This window comes from Martes martes, assembly GCF_963455335.1.
Source record: "Martes martes genome assembly, chromosome: 3".
Taxonomy (NCBI): Eukaryota; Metazoa; Chordata; class Mammalia; order Carnivora; family Mustelidae; genus Martes; species Martes martes.
Genome location: NC_137890.1, coordinates 192,863,642 through 192,879,800, shown reverse-complemented (window position 1 = coordinate 192,879,800; position 16,159 = coordinate 192,863,642). Strand labels below are relative to the sequence as shown.

Genomic DNA, 16,159 nt, shown 5'->3' with positions numbered 1-16,159 from the left:
TAGAAGGTTTGTTTCCTGGAGACACTCAGGAGTTCAAAGGCCTGGGCATCAGAGAAATCAGGCCTGGTAGATGGCATGGATATAACATGGAGATTAAACAGTGACAAGAATTAGAAGCCTACATTGGGAATGATGGGATTATCTGTGTTCTCTCCCCTGCCACACAATCAAAGAACTGTTAAACAAGCAGCTAACCCTTAGGCCAGTGTTTTTCAAACCGTGGGTTATGAAATCAGTTATGATTAGTGGACTATGAAATCAGTTTAATGGATCATGACCAACATTGCCATGGGTTGAGTTCCCCAGGAAACAGAACTCTAAAACTGAGTTATGGATTCAGAGTATTTATCAGGGCATGCCCGTGGAGTCAACAGCGGAAGAAGGAAACACAATCAGACAAAGGGAAGAGTGGAACTGTGACTCTTCAGCCATGCCCGTGGGCAGCACTAAAGTTACAACCGCTCTTCAGCGTTGTGCCAAGTCAGGCCCAGATGGCCAGGTCTTCAACACCCTCATCCTTCGTTTGGAGATAAGGTCTTTAAAGGGGTGATCACGTTAAAATAAGGCCCTCAAGAGAGACCCCTAATCCAATGTGACTAGTGTTCTTACAAGAAGAGGAAGAAAGCCTAGGGTAGGCAGAGAAACGACTATATGAGGACCCAATGAGAAGGTGGACACCTGCGAGCAGAGAGGCCCCAGGAGAAAACAATCTGCTGACCCCTTAACCTTGGACTCCTTGCCCCCAGAACCGTGAAAAAATAAATTTCTGTTGTTTAAATCACCCAGGATGTGGTACTTTATTATGACGGCCCTAGCAAATTATTACATCTCCCCACATTGGATGCGGCCACCCCAGGGAGTCTGACCTTGGGCAAAGCGGCTCTCTGCACGCCCTGAGGGGCTGACACCTGAAGACTGGCCTCAGCGCCACTCCCGGCAGCTGGCCAGCCAGTCCCTTGCGGGGATCTGAATGGTACAGTCACAACGTCGGTCACAAACATTAAAGAAAAGAAAGTGCTGTAGACAAGGTAGAAAAGATCAAAGCGCATTACATGTAGAAAAAGGAAAGATTTTTTTTCCATGAATTTTTTTTATCTTTATGTTTATGTATGTGTGTGTGGACTGGGATGTGATGGAAAATCACTTCTTACTGTCAAAAATGTTTACAAGTCACTTTCCTTGGCAAGAAATTAGAGGAATGTTTTCTGAAAAGCTAAACTGACTCAGAAAAGAAACAAAATGTTTTCTCCACAATCCAAAAGTGAAGTCCATTACTCTGTAACCCCCTTCCGCCCACACGGAGTCTCTCACCAGCTTTCAGCAGCCTGTTCTGAAATGTAAACGGACAAGCAGGCATGTAGGGCAGCCTCTAACCTAAAAGAGAGGATCATGAAAACAGGAAGAGTGCAAGAGGAAACAGTAGCAAATAGAATCTTCATAGGCTAATTTATAACATTCATACGCTAATTTATAACCTCAAAAATTATGAGATTTTATACATAAAATAAAAACAGAATGCTATGAAAACGAACAATTAAGGGAAAAGAAAACAAGAGAGGGTTCTTAGAAATTAAAAATTCAACAATTAGGGGCGCCTGTGTGGCTCAGTGTGTTAAGCCTCTGCCTTCGGCTCAGTTCATGATCTCAGGGTCCTGAGATCGAGTCCCGCATCGGGGTGTCTGCTTGGTGGGGAGCCTGCTTCCCCCTCTCTCTCTCCCTGCTGCTCTGCCTACTTCTGATCTCTCTCTGTCAAGTAAAATCTTAAAAAAAATTCAACAATTACAAAAAATTCATAGAAGAATCAGAACATAAAGTCAAGGAGATTTGTTGAAAACAAGTAAAACATGAACAGATGAGCAATGAGAAAGCGAAGACATGAGGCTTAGAGATTCCGTCCAGGAGGGACAATATCTGACGAGAAGTAGCTCCAGAAAAAGAAGAAACGGAGAAAAACTTATACAAGAAAGTTTCCAGAACTATAAGGATAAGTCTCAAAATTGAAAGTGCCTACAAGTATGCAGCACAACAAACGAAAACAAAGCACGTTACTGAGAAGTGTCAGCCACTGGGAATAAAGAACGAACCTCAGAAACTTCCAGAAAAAGGAAAGCAAATGACTGTTCAGTAGGAGTGAGCATGCAGGAGACTTCTCGACTACATCGTTGGACTGGGGAAAGCAGCAGAGCAACGCCTTAAGAATTATGAGGGATACGTTTTTTTAACTTATAATGTAATATCCAGCCAAGTTATCCAAGTGTGAGGGCAGAATAAACACATCGTCGGATACAGAAGAACTCAGGAAACTTACCTCTTGTGTATCTTTCGTAGGAAGCTGCTGCAGGGGACGATCTAGAAAAACAAGAAGGAGAAAGACATCGGGTGCAAGAAATAGGGGACTCATCATCCCTGAGCTGAAGAGAACCCACAAGGTCATTGTGAAGGTGACTTGAGTGCAGCAGCTCCGCACGAAGCCAGAAGAGCAACGGGTTCAGATTGATGCAAGCAGACAAACGACTGCAGGAAGGATGTTGCCAAGAAAATGAAGAAATTTATAGAATCTTTCATAAATATGAGTGTATCGAGAGATTTACATTTCTGGAACAGAATAGGGAATTGGGTTTAAAAAATTTTTTTTAAAATTTAAACCCAATTAGCTAACAGCTACAAAATTTTTTTTTACTCTAATTCCAGTCTGGTTAACATACAGCGTTATGTTGGTTCCAGTGTGCAGTGCAGTGACCCACGGGTCCGCACATGACACGATGCTCACCGCGATACGTGTGATCCCCGTCCCCTCGGCCATCCCCATCACCCTTGTCACCCACCTCCCCCACCTCCCCTCTGGGAACCATCAATGTGTTCTTATAGTTAAGAGCCTGTTTCTTGGCTTGTCTCTCCCTCTTTTTGCCCTTTGCTTGTTTTGTTTCTTAAATTGCACCTGAGTGCAATCGTACGGTGTTCGTCTTCTCTGAGAGCTTAGCACAAAGCTCTCCAGCTCCATCCACATTGCTGTGATATAACCGTATTAGGAGAATTAGAGGAAGGTGTAAGGGATTAAGTCTGTATCTTCCGTAGGAGGGAGTCATAGACAATATAAGGAACTTGGAAAAATCAAGAAATAGCAGCAGAAATGTGGAGGTAAGTACCAGATGAAATGGCTGTGGTGGCTTTGAGGAGTGGAAACAGAACCAGATCTGCAGGCTAGACAGGGAAAGAGGCTGCTTTTTTTCCTTTAGACTTTGAAGAGATATTTAGCTATTGAAACTCTGTGCATTTACGACTTAGGTGAAAATGGACACAGTTTTAAAAGAAAAATGACAACACAGGCATATTAATTTTGAGATACGGAGGCAACCATCTTAAAAGCCAAAGGGAAAGCTCAAAAGTGGGTTGCTTTGGAGGATGGCACTGGATTTGGTCTTCACTTAAGCCTTATTTGATTTTGTAGACTTGTGAGGAGGTGACATTGGAGAACTATTTGTTTTAAGATTTTATTTATTTATTTAACACAGAGAGAGAGAGATCACAAGTAGGCAGAGAGGCAGGCAGAGAGAGAGGGGAGGAAGCAGGCTCTCCACTGAGCAGGGAGCCCGATGCAGGGCTCAATCCCAAGACCCTGAGATCATGACCTGAGCCGAAGGCAGAGGATTTAACCCACTAAGCCACCCAGGCGCCCCTGGAGAACAATTTTAAATAAAAACAATTAATCTGCAAGAACAAATCCAGGCATGTAGAACTTAGGAAGAGTTTTGAGTTTTATCTCTGCTACTTGCTTGATTAGGTTCCTAATTTTTAAAATCTTTAATGTCTTCCTTACAAAAGGTGAGGAGATCATGAGAAAACACATTTGGAAGCTCCTGGTAGATTGAAAATAGTCAATAACACTTTCCTTTTCCCCTTCCTACAGAGAAAACCAGGGCATGAGTTTTCAGTAGTAGTTTTCAGCTCATTCTTTGAAAGCCCTCTCTTTTCTGGATTCACAAGGTCCCTTCCATTACACCTTGAATGTGAAAGAAATACCCAGTGTACATGTGCATAATGAAGTCATTTTTAAAAAAATCATAAGTGAAGGGGCACCCGGGTGGCTTAGTCGGTTAAGCCTCTAACTCTTCATTTGCGGCCCAGGTCATGATCTCAGGGTCGTGAGACGGATCCCCGTGTTAAGATTCTCTCTCTCCCTCTGCTCCACTTCCTTGGGCCCTAAATGTTCTCTCTCTCTTAAAAAAAAAAAAAAAAGTTAAAGATCCTAAGTGATATAAGAAATGCCCTTTGTGTAATCTGACTAACCTTAGATCCATCCATTATTTCAACAATAAAATGCAATATATAGTTTACCCACTTGACTTTTCTCATGCCTTAATAGTTTTTGAATAGGTTCCAGATTCAAATTTTATTTAAGAGTAAACAGAACCAATCTATCCATTGTGGAAAGACATTAAAGCTGGGTCGTGGTGAACAGATTAGGGGTGAGGAACTGAGAAACTGAGCCTCACATTTCCTGGGGTAGGTAGGTCCCCGCATCAGTAACTCTGGCCAAGAGCAACCCGACAGTTTCATATAGTACTGTACAATTAGCATGGTTTTGCCTTGAGTGCGTGTCATGAAAAAGGTTGGGAAGTACCGCCTTAAACAGGTGCCACAAAAATCATCACAAGGGTGGACAGTCATTTAGATAAAGTCTTTTTCAGTCGCTTCCTTAGTACGTTTATAAGAAAAGTAGTTAAATGCACATGCCTTTAAATGATTTTTCGATGCCCCCAAATCTGAATGGAAATTACTTAACGTTAGGTTTATGTAAAAGTTTAGATTATCAAGTGTAGCTATAAGTAACTTAATTCAAGTTACTTATTCGTAAGACATTCCTTTCAATAATTAGATCACGACTCTCTCCTGTAAGAAGAACTCGGGAGAAAGTCAGCCCAAGGCTAGCACGCTGGTTTCATCATCATCAAAGATCTGGCTGCTTTCAGCTTTTGGCCTTACACTGTTAAGACAGGAGTCTCAGCTCGGGAATTGCAAATGAGTATATCCACACCCCAAAAAGTAGAATGGAGAAGGAGAAGGGTGTGCCCTCTTCCTTGTACGAAGACTTCCCAGAAGTTACCATCCTATTTCCATTGACGTCTCATTGTGTGGAACTTAGTCACATGACCGCATCGCTGCGAGCGTGGTTGCAAACTATAGTCTTCTAGCTGGTTGGCAATATGTCAAGCTTAAGACAGGAGTTTTACGAGTCAGAGAAGGAAGATTATTTGGTAGGCAAACAGCAGCCTTCACATGTTTTAGTAACTGCCGTGTAATTAATTTCAAACAAAACCATCTGTTGAGTAGTTATTTAATATATACTGCAAGAAAGTCTGACATAAGCATTAAGGAAGACCAGTGAGCAAATTCATTATTTGAAGTCTTGATCACTTATTTTTTCTGGATTTAATAATTCATGATTAAGACACTGTAGCTGGGGATAAAAGCACAGATGCTGAAGTAGACGGCCTGGCTTCCATTTATTAGTTGTCGAAACTTGAGAAAATTGTCTGGGCCTTCGTTTTCTTTTCCATAAGGTGGAGATAAAAATAATAGTACCTATCTAACAAATTCGGAGGATTAAATCAGTTAATACATGTAATGCACTTAGAGTATTGTCCGGCATATAGTAAGTACTCAACAAATGTTAGTTATTAATAGTTATTAATAAATCGTTTACTTAAATTAAAATCTTTTTCTTCCAAATCATACATAGCTATGACAATCTGATTCCTTAATAAGAATTTCCAGGTATGCAATAATTCCCTGGTCTTGCATTTGTAGGGACTTAAAAATGGTGATCCCAGGAGTGAATCCGTAGGGCTTTTCTTGGGCTAAAAAATGTTATGTTCCATAGTAGCATAAGAATGAGAAAGGAGGGGGCACCTGGGTAGCCCAGTTGGTTGAGCATAAAACTCTTGGTTTCAGTTCAGGTCGCGCTCTCGAGATTATGAGACTGAGCCCTGCGTCAGGCTCCACGCTGAGCATGGGGTCTGCGGGAGCTTCTCTCCCTCTGCCCCTCCTGCGCTCGCACTCTCTCTCTCTCTCTCAAATAAGTAAGTAAGTAAATAAATAAATAAACATAAAAAAAAAAAGGGAAGAGAAAGCAGTTCGGTATTGGTCAAATTGAATCGTAAGTGGTTTGTCTTTCTCCTCCTTCCGTCCCACTGCTTCCTTCTAGTGGACTGTGTGGATGACGGCCCGCCCCAGCAGCCCCACAGCCGGCTGGGCTCCTGCTGCCACAGGCCTGGACACATTCCTGCTATCCTTACTCCCAGCACTGCAGCACGCCTCGCCCAGCTCCAGTCCTTCCAAGTCATGCTTCCTAGTAATTTCTGGCTACTTAAAATTGTAAATTGCCCAGATTGGGGCAAAAATGTCATTTACCTGTATATTCCTATTGTCTTCTGTTTTTTCCCCCCAGATTTTCTTCAAACATTTCACAAATATGAGAGGATCTATTTTCCCTTCAGAAAAACAATATTTAAGTGAAATTTTGATGAATAGTTGCATTAAGACTATGCTAAAACACTTTCTCATCTTTTTTTAATAAAAAGTATATTACAGAAGTCTGAGAAAAATAAAAAATTCATACTTCCATTAATCTCTGGCTTTAATTTTTGGTTCTAAGACAACTGCTCCCATGGTTGCCATTTCCTTTGCAGTGGGAGGGGATGAGGTGTGGAGAGGTGCCTGGGTCGGTTGGTTACGCGTCTGACTCTTGATCTCAGGGTTGGGAACTCAAGCCCCATGCTGGGCTCCACTCTGGGTTCTATGTTGGGTGTGGCGCCGACTTGAACAAGTAAAGAGAGAAGGCCTGGAGGAGAACATGCACCTCGGCACGTCTCGGGGCAAACGTGGGAAACCGCATCTCCTCCTCTGGCTTCTGTTTTACTGGCAAGAACCTACTCAAATGGCAAGATCTGGATTCGAGGGCGGCTGGGAAATGTGGTCCACAGCTGGGGTCCCCCTGACAGGTTAAAGCTAGAGGTGGGCTCTGGTACCGAGAGAAGACAGGAGAGAAGAAGGTGGCGTTAGCCGTCTTCGCCACACCAACGTGTCGTAGAGTTGCAACATAGTAAAAATAATTTTATTTTGCTTTTTACTTAACTTTATATCAAAGCTTTTTCTTTTTCTTTTTCTTTTTTTTAAAGATTTTATTTATTTATTTGTCAGAGAGAGAGAGAGCGAGCGAGCACAGGCAGACAGAGTGGCAGAGGGAGAAGCAGGCTTCCCGCGGAGCAAGGAGCCCGATGTGGGACTTGATCCCAGGACGCTGGGATCATGACCTGAGCCGAAGGCAGCCGCTTAACCAACTGAGCCACCCAGGCGTCCCTATATCAAAGCTTTTTCTACATCACAACGTGATCTTCATAATGACAAAATAAGAAATAGTTTCATAGTAACTTATTGAATGTTTAATCAATAAATTCGTTAACTCCTTCCTATTATTGAAAATACAGACTCTTTCTAGTTCCTCTCTGTTATAAACAACGTCACGATCGATCTCTCCAGGACTGTAATTTTTTCATCTTCTTGACATGATTCCCTGAGGATGAATTCCCGGAACTAGGATTACCAGGTCAAAAGAGTGTGTGAACAGTTTATGATTCTTAATGTTTTCATTCCAAACTGGTTTTTGAGGAGGCAGTACCAAGTTGTTCCCAAAGGAAATGTGCACTTTTTTTCTTCTATGAATGTGGGGAGAGAGACATAGTCACATAGCATATCCTTGTGGGTAGAATATTTTCAGTTTTCAGGGTCTGGCTGGAATGATCAGGAGACACAAAACTTGGGTTTGAATCTCGTCCTCTGCCACTTCCTAGCTATGTAGCTGTAGGCAAGTACTTAGTTTCCCAGTGCCCCTGGATTCTTTATTTTAAAATTGAGGATAAAAATATTTCCCTTATGAGATTGTGTGGTAATCGTTAAAGCTACTGACAAGTACTGTCTTATCATCTTATATGCACATGTTACAAATGTAATTCCCGGCTCCCCTGAAGATAGATCTGTCTATGTGACTTTCTGTAGTCAGTGATACGGAAGCAAAAGTCACACGTGACATTTCCAGGCATACATCTTTTTAAAAAATATATTTATTTATTTTAGAGAGAAAGGGAGTGAGAGAGAGAGCAAGCACACGTAGGAGGACCAGAGGGAGAAGGAGAGAGACTCTCAAGCAGACTCGGAGCTGAGCACTGAGCCTGATGTGGGGCCCGATCTCACAACCCTGAGATCATGACCTGAGCAGAAACCAAGAGTCGAACACTTAACTGGCTGCACCACCCAGACATCCCACCAGGTGTGTGTTTTAAGGCCGTTTGCTGTTCGCCACATTGCTTTTTTCCCCTTTGTCATGTTGGATCATATTATGTTGGATCATATTATATCAAGTATGTTGGATCATATTAGCTCTTCAAGTGAGTCTTAGAATAAGGATGACACAGAGAGAGGCCCCAAGCCAACCTGTGATGGATATGCAAATGGAGTAAAAATTAAATCTCTTTTTTTTTTAAACCACTGAGACTTTGGGATTGTCTGTTATTGCCACATAAGGCAGCCTATTCTGACTACTGCAGATTTACTCAGGATTAATAAAATAATAAGCTTAAGATGTTGGCCCTATAGAAGAGCCTCAATATATGTCCCGCACAGCAGTGTTACCGCCATTCATTCAGTGCCCCCTCTGCCAGGCATTTGTATACACTATCTCTGATCTTCAGAACAACCTTGCATATTATAAAAGCTCCCATTTTATAAAGTAGAAAAACAAAGCTCAGAATGGTTAGTGTTTTACCTAACCTCATCCAGCTAGGAAGTTGCAGAGCTGGGATTCGAACCTGGTCTATTTCTTCCCATTTTTATCTTTTTTACTTGTCGTGGGAATTTGTTGGCATTATTTTATTGTTATTATTATTATCATTATTATCATTTACAGCACCGTGTGAGGTTCTCTACCATCTTTGTTTATGAACTTTGCATTTATTCCCGCAACAAAACCTCTGTTTTTTTAAACGTGTTGCAAGAAGCTGAACCAAAGGTTCGGCAGCTGCTCTTCAAGCCCCTGCTTGCTCTCCAGGAGAAACCGCTCAAACCCCGGTACCTTCTACAGTTTTCTCAGCTTGAATATGCCTGAGAGCACTTACAATTTATGTGCTCATGAAAGGAAAGAATGGCTTTAAAATTGAAATGGAATGAGTCAGATTAGAACAAGTTGGATTAGATGACTCCAACATTTATGGACTCTCTCTTTCTTTCAACGGCTTAAGAAATAATTCACATACCACACGTTCAACCATGTGAAGTTACATTTTGGTGGCTTTTAGTATATTCACAGAGATGTGTATCCATCACCCAATCAATTTTGGAGTATTTTCATTACTTCAAAAAGAAATCCCACACCTCTTAGCCGTCACTTCCAACCTCCCACCCACCCTTCACCTCTCCGTCCAACCCTAGGCAACCGCTAATTTGCTTTCTGGGCTCTGCATCTTTTTTTCTGGGCTCTGCATCCCCACATGGCAGTTTCCCACCAGACCCCAACAAATGGTCCTCTCCCTACCTACCCACCCCCCCAGCCCCACTCCCAACTCAGGAAAGCTTTTGCTCAATTATTTATTTATTTAAAAAATTTTTAAAAAGATTTTATTTATTTATTTGACAGAGATCACAAGTTGGCAGAGAGAGAGGGGGAAGCAGGCTCCCTGCCGAGCAGAGAGCCTGATGCGGGGCTTGATCCCAGGACCCTGAGATGATGATCTGAGCCGAAGGCAGAGGCTTAACCCAATGAGCCACCCAGGTGTCCCAATTATTTTTAATTCAAAGGTCAAATTCTGAAATATCTGGTCTAATTTTTTTCTAAAAACTTTGTTTTACTCTACTAAACTTAGAATTTCCTTGCAATGTAATACTCAAGGTTTAAAAAAAAAAGGAAAAAAATTTTAAAGCTTTCATCTGTTCATGACTTTATTATCCAGTTTGTGGAGCTTTCAAAATCTTTTCTTCTCTCTCATTGTTTCCTTACTTTCACAGCTTGTTAGTACCTCTAACTCTTTACAGAAAATGCTCAAAGAAGATTAAATTAAAATTGCCCTCTTACACAATCCTGGTTTTTAAAAAGGGTTGCTTAGGAGAAAGGCAAAAATTTGAAATTAAGGGTTAAAAAGAGTGTTAAGGATCATCTGTGAATTTTAGTGACTTACATTCACAATGACTATAGGGAATATGTGATTTACTCTGTATAATGCTCAATGCCATGGAAAATTTTTGACAGCTTGTTGAATCAGGTTGAATTTATTACCATGAGACGCTTAGACGATTTGAATCAGAAGGTTAAAAACGATTTCTAGAACTAGTACCAACTTCCAAGGTGTGTGGATGGAAAGCAGTCCTGTGCTGATACATTTTACTGATGTTAACTAAAGCAGGAAGCAACAGGGGCGCCTGGGGGGCTCAGTGGGTTAAGACTCTGCCTTTGGCTCCGGTCATGATCTCAGGGTCTTGGGATCGAGCCCCGCATCGGGCTCTCCGCTCAGCGGGGGGCCTGCTTCCTCCTCTCTCTCCGCCTGCCTCTCTGCCTGCTTGCGATCTCTCTCTCTGTTGAATAAATAAATAAATAATTTAAAAACAAAACACAACCAAACCAGGAAGCAACCAAAGGCAGCTAAACATTAAGAGGGAGGGGGATGGGAGTTGTTCCCCGGGAGGGAAGAAATCAGGGAAACGTGGGATGCGTGTACAGCCCTGAAGATGGCATTTCCTCCACATACCGAAAGGAGGGTGAATTACCTGGTGTACGGGGTGGGGGGTCTGGTTCTAGGCTCGACCTGGGCTGTGCTGACTCGTTCTTTGTGCTTTGGAGACGGGCGGCCTTCGCGACCTCTCGGGCTCCGGTTCGCACCAACGCGAAGCCCGGACCCGCGTTTGAAGAAGCGGGTTCCGGAGACACGAGCGACGCTGACTCTGTGGGGCAGGAAGGCCGCGGGGGAGACGGAGTCTGTGAACCAGGACGCGTCCGGGGTGGGGCTTCCTGCGAGGAGACGACAGGGACTTGGCGGCAAAGAGGGTTGAACACAGCGTTTCCGCGCCGGGGGCTCCGCGAGCTCGACTCCGCCGCAGCCCCAGCGCCCCGACGCCCACGGCCGGCTCCCAGGGGCGCGTCTGCGGCAGGTGCGGGGTCAGGGCTGGGGCTGCGGGGTCAGGGCTGGGGCTGCGGGCGGACGCGGCCGGAGTCGGGGCCGCGGGGCCGCACAGGGCGCCCGGGAGTCGGAGGCGGCCCGCGGGGGACGGACGAAGCCGGGCGCAGGACGCACACGGCGGCCTCGCAAGGCCCAGTCCGCGCCGGGACTCCCTGCTTGGGGACTCACCGATTTTCCTGTTTTGTTTTGCTTTGAACGTGGAAAATAAAGCGACCAGAGCTGTTTCTGGCTGTTGATTCACGTCCTTCCTCGTCCCGGGGTACAGTCTTTTCTGAGACGGTGCGTCCCAGGGGACAGGGACGGCCGCACCTCGCTCGCTCGCTGGACGCGGCGGGCTTGGCTTCGCGCGGACACGGCAGCGGCTCCGCGCGGGTCGTGCGCTCGTGGAGCGGGGGGAGCGCAGGACCCCCACCGTCCGCAGCATTTATTTGGCCGAACGAGAGGAGAATTCACCTCCCCGAGAAGTAAGCGACCCGGCAGCGCGACACATCATTTGCCGGGAGGAACGCCTCGGCCCCCAGGGACGCTGTCACCGGCGGCGCGGCCCGAGGCGCGACCCGCTCGTCCGCTCGCGTCTCACGGGGTCGGCGTGTTGGACGCGCGCTCTCGGGTGACCAACACGTGCTTCAACGCTCGAAGGTTCGGGCGAAACGCGAGCGATCTTCGTCCCCTCGTTCCCGGTCCTGTCGTGGCCCGTGGGTCTGCCGGGCCCCCGGGCGACTCGCCCTCGCCACGGGATGGGGGGGACGCGCCCGGCGGTCGGATGCGTCCGAGCCTCCACGAAGGGCCGGAACCCGCGGGAGACGCGGCGAGGGAGCGGGTGAAGGCGCAGAGCCCGCGCCGCGCCTCCGGGACGTGAGGAGGGAGGTGAGGACGGAGGTGAGGACGGAGGTGAGGACGGAGAGCCGGAGTCCTCGTGGTTTCCAGGAGGAGGACACGCCGCCGGCTTCCCTGCCCCTCTGCGGAGCCCGGCGGCGGCCGCACAGGCCGGTACACGCCGGGGACCCTCGCGCCGGGGGCAGCTCCGCGCTACACGCTGCAGAGCAAGAAGCCCGCAGCATCCCGGGCCCAGGCGGCCGGCGGGGGCGGCGGGCGCGCGCTGCGGGAAGATGGGGAAAGCGAGGGAAACAGGCGGGAGGAGACGGAGAGGAAGCCGGGAGGCCGATCCGGGCTCGGGTGCGGGGAAAGGCCCGAGACTCTCGGCCCCGCGCTGCCCGCGTGCGCGTCCGAGCGCCGTGGGGGCGTCGCAGGGGCGGCTGCGGGGCGGGTGTGCGCAGCGCGCGTCGGGGAGGGGCTTGATCCGTGAGGGGGTGGGAGGGCGTGGGCGGCGGGGCGTGGGCGCGGGCGGGGGCGCGGGCGGGGGCGCGGGCGGGGGCGCGGGCGGGGGCGCGGGAGAAGAGCGAGCGGCGGGCAGGGACTTTCGTGGAGTGCCAGGGACGCGCCCTCCACGGAGGAAGCCTGCCAGCTGCCGGCGAGCCACATCTCCTTCACGGGAATGGATCAGTTCCCCACAGTGGATTTTGGCCACAGATCCTACCTCAGGATGTTTGCCAGATGTTTGACCCAGGAAGGGAGGGACAGAGTTTCTGGGTTTTTTCCACACCCGGATCCAGGATCTTTCCCAGGGACCGATGTTTTTGCTTGGTATTATCATACGGGGGGTCACAGAGCAGCAGACGGTCTTGGCAGGCAGTCTGATGAATGGAACAATACATTAAAAAGAAGTACTTTCTAGTCTTGATTTCATCATGTGCCTTTTGATGGCCTTTGGAACTCCTCCATAATATTTCTGTGCTCGGTTCTAAAATTTCTTAGTAACAAGGAAGAGTATATCAACCAGCTGAGGGAAATGTGTAGAATTAATCATTGCCATGACTAAATAATGATAAAGACTGACGGGTGACAAATTTCAAACCAGTTTGAGAAAGAACTTGTACGACTTCAAATTGTTCAAAACCAGAAGATACTGGCTTAGAAGGCGGTATCATGTCATTAGAGGTATCCAAGCGGAGGGAAGATGGCCAGCTCTTGGGCGTTTAGGGGGAAATCCAGCAGCAAATAAGAGGTGTACTTAAGGTATGTTGAAGAGTCATGCAAAACTCTGAGATACTGTAATTCTAGAACTATACCGTACATTAAACAGCACGGAATCATTCCACATATTAAGGTGCTTTAGATATGCAAAAACCAAGGCATTAAATGATGGACTAAGACTGTCCCTGTGTTTAGCACTGTGAGGCTGGATGTGTGGCCTAGAGGCAGAGAGACCTTGAGGCCCAAGTCTCCCACAGTGGCCCCCAAACAAATTAAATACAGAGAAGGTTGTGCTATATATCAAGAAATGCCAATAAAAACAGGCCAGAACTCTCTCTTTTTATTTAAAGATTTTATTTATTTATTTGAGAGAGAGAGCAAGAGTGTACAACGCTGTGGGAGACCTAGAAGGAGAGAGAACCCCAGGCCGACTCCACACGGAGCTCGGAGCAGACGCAGAGCTCGACCCCAAAGATCACGACCCAAGCAGAGAGCCTGGGTTGCATGCTCACCTGAGGAGCCACCCAGGCGCCCCCAAACAGGCGAGAGCTCTTACCAGTCATTCCGGAATAGCCTCTGCTCCTAAGAGTGCCCCGGCAACTCGGCGGGCGCTGGGAGAACGCTGGTCTTCTCTTCGGTGACAGAAACTCCCGGATGTCGGCTGACCACCCGGTTCAGATGCGGACGAGGTGCTCGTTTGAGGGATGGTACGAAGTCTCGGAGCCTCCGCAGCTTCCGGGCGCCGTGGATAAGGTTTCCCAAATGGTCACGGCCATTTTAGTCACCTGGGGGCCTACTGAAGGGCGGACACTAATTCAGCAGGGCTGGGATGAGGCCCAAGGGTCTCTGCTTCTGGAAGATGCTGATGACGTTTGTCCACAGGCCCCACAGGAGAAGCAAGGCTGCCAAAGTGGGCTGTCAGGGAAGTCAGGGTTGTCACATATTTTCTTGGGCATGAGGGGGATGAGAGTTCATTCTGTCCCACCCACGGAATCACAGAAGTGGTGGGATCAAAGGAGTGAAGGCTTGTGATGGTCTCCACAAACCATACTCAGACTCTCCTTACGGCCCCAAAATTTATTATGTGAGGGAGTGTGAGATCTGTGTGGGCTGGACGGGGGCCCACTTAGGGCAGGGATAATATTAAGATCTATTAGGACAAATGTCAGGGACCGCCTGGGAATTACACGGTCGAGTCGATGAAGTTCGTTTTCGTTCCCTCCCACCCACTTGTCTCCATTCTTAGAACATGCCTCTCTTAGGACGTCCCTCTTAGGGGACGTTGACCTTCTCGGGATTTTGACCTCAAATAATTTTCTTCATCTCCTTTAAGGAATCAGATGGTAAAGCATTGAACGTTCTCAGGGAATGTGAACGTTCCCAGGGAACTCCAGAACTTCAAGACACAAAGAGATAAACTCTATCCACAATATGTCAGACCCTGCGGCAGGTAGAAAAGTACAGTCTAACAGAGCGCTGACTTAAGTCGACTTTTGCTTCCTTCACCAGCCGACCTTACTCAGGCTAAAAGGAGTGGGGAGAAGTGGCAGGATCGGGGAGAGTCTTGAGAACGGTCCCATATGAACCCATTGGGACTGAGAAGGTCAGAGGGTGAAAGTCTTGGTCCAACGGAAAAGCACTTGAGGACGTGAGTCAGCTCAGACTGTTAACCATTTATTTATCTTGCATCGATGAATCAGAAATAACTGGATTCCGTCCCGTTTCTCAGCTCAGAATAGATAGTAACTGACGTTACGCCATGTATTTTTAACTGTACCAGAATTGTAAGAATTGTCTGCGTCAACCATTCCCAGCTCGACTCTCCAGCAATACTGTCCATCCAGAACACAATTACAAACCCAAGAATTATGCAGAACGTTCCCTGAGCACACAAACGGATGTCTTAAATTCATAGGTGCAAGCTCATGAGAGCTAATGGTCTTAGCGTTCATATAATCAACATCTCCCACTTAATGTCAGTAATTCATTACTGAAATCAGATATCCTCTATAAACAAAGCTGACTGGAAGTCTGTTTCTCATTATTTTAAATAGGAAAAATTACAATGTGTTACACATCAGCCCGAAACCACCAACAAATTTCTTAAAAGGCAATAAAAACATAGTAAAATATGTATAGTACACGTTATGATGTAAAAGGACTAAACGATGCTTGCTGGTCATCAAAGAATTGACACCATTTTCAACAGCTGCTTTGTATGCTGTGATGCCTCTGAGTACAGTGACAGCAAAAATCACCTTTGTTGACAATATACACTTTTTAGTGTGTGCATGTGATTCTGACTTTCTAATTGTATTTCTTTTCCCACATATTGCTTTTTTAAAACGTTCTGTTGAGTTTTGAGTATGTAGATATGCATTTCCCCATAAGACATTATCCAAAAAATTATTTATATATTGTTTGTAATCTATATATTATGTAACACAAATCATATATGTAATTATATATATATATATAAAATATATATAATATCACACTATGAAGTTGGATTTCAAAAACCAAGAGATAATTCTATGAGAAAAATGTTAATGGGGAGCCGTTTGTGGCATATGGCTAGGGGTGTGCTAGAGGCCGCTTATAGTAGTTCATAAGAACCAATTATTAAATTTTCAGGAATTTAGCCAGCTGACTGATATCACACTGGTAACTTGAAATTGGCCATGGTGGGAGTATTTATACCACAAAAGTAGGCAAATGATACAAATCAGGGACTCCTCCCACCTCCAGGAGAGCCGGTTGCTAAGCATTTACCAGCTGAGTTACCACTGAGTATGCCTATACGGTATTTCATCAAATGTAAGATATCATTGGTTGTCGGGTGGATTGAAGAATTATAGTAAGGATTTGCTAGGCTTACATCATAGTAAAAAAAAAAAAAATCC

The 16,159-nt window shown here is 46.0% G+C and overlaps 1 long non-coding RNA gene across 1 annotated transcript; it reads right to left on the bottom strand.

Annotated features, from left to right (window-relative positions):
• Window positions 1–9,967: 9,967 nt before the first annotated feature.
• On the bottom strand, window positions 9,968–11,732 carry LOC308339925. Its single transcript, XR_013966571.1, has 3 exons — window positions 11,391–11,732; window positions 10,813–11,053; window positions 9,968–10,620 (listed from the first exon to the last, which is right to left on the bottom strand). It is a non-coding gene; the product is annotated as an uncharacterized lncRNA (long non-coding RNA).
• Between the last annotated feature and the right edge of the window lie 4,427 nt (window positions 11,733–16,159).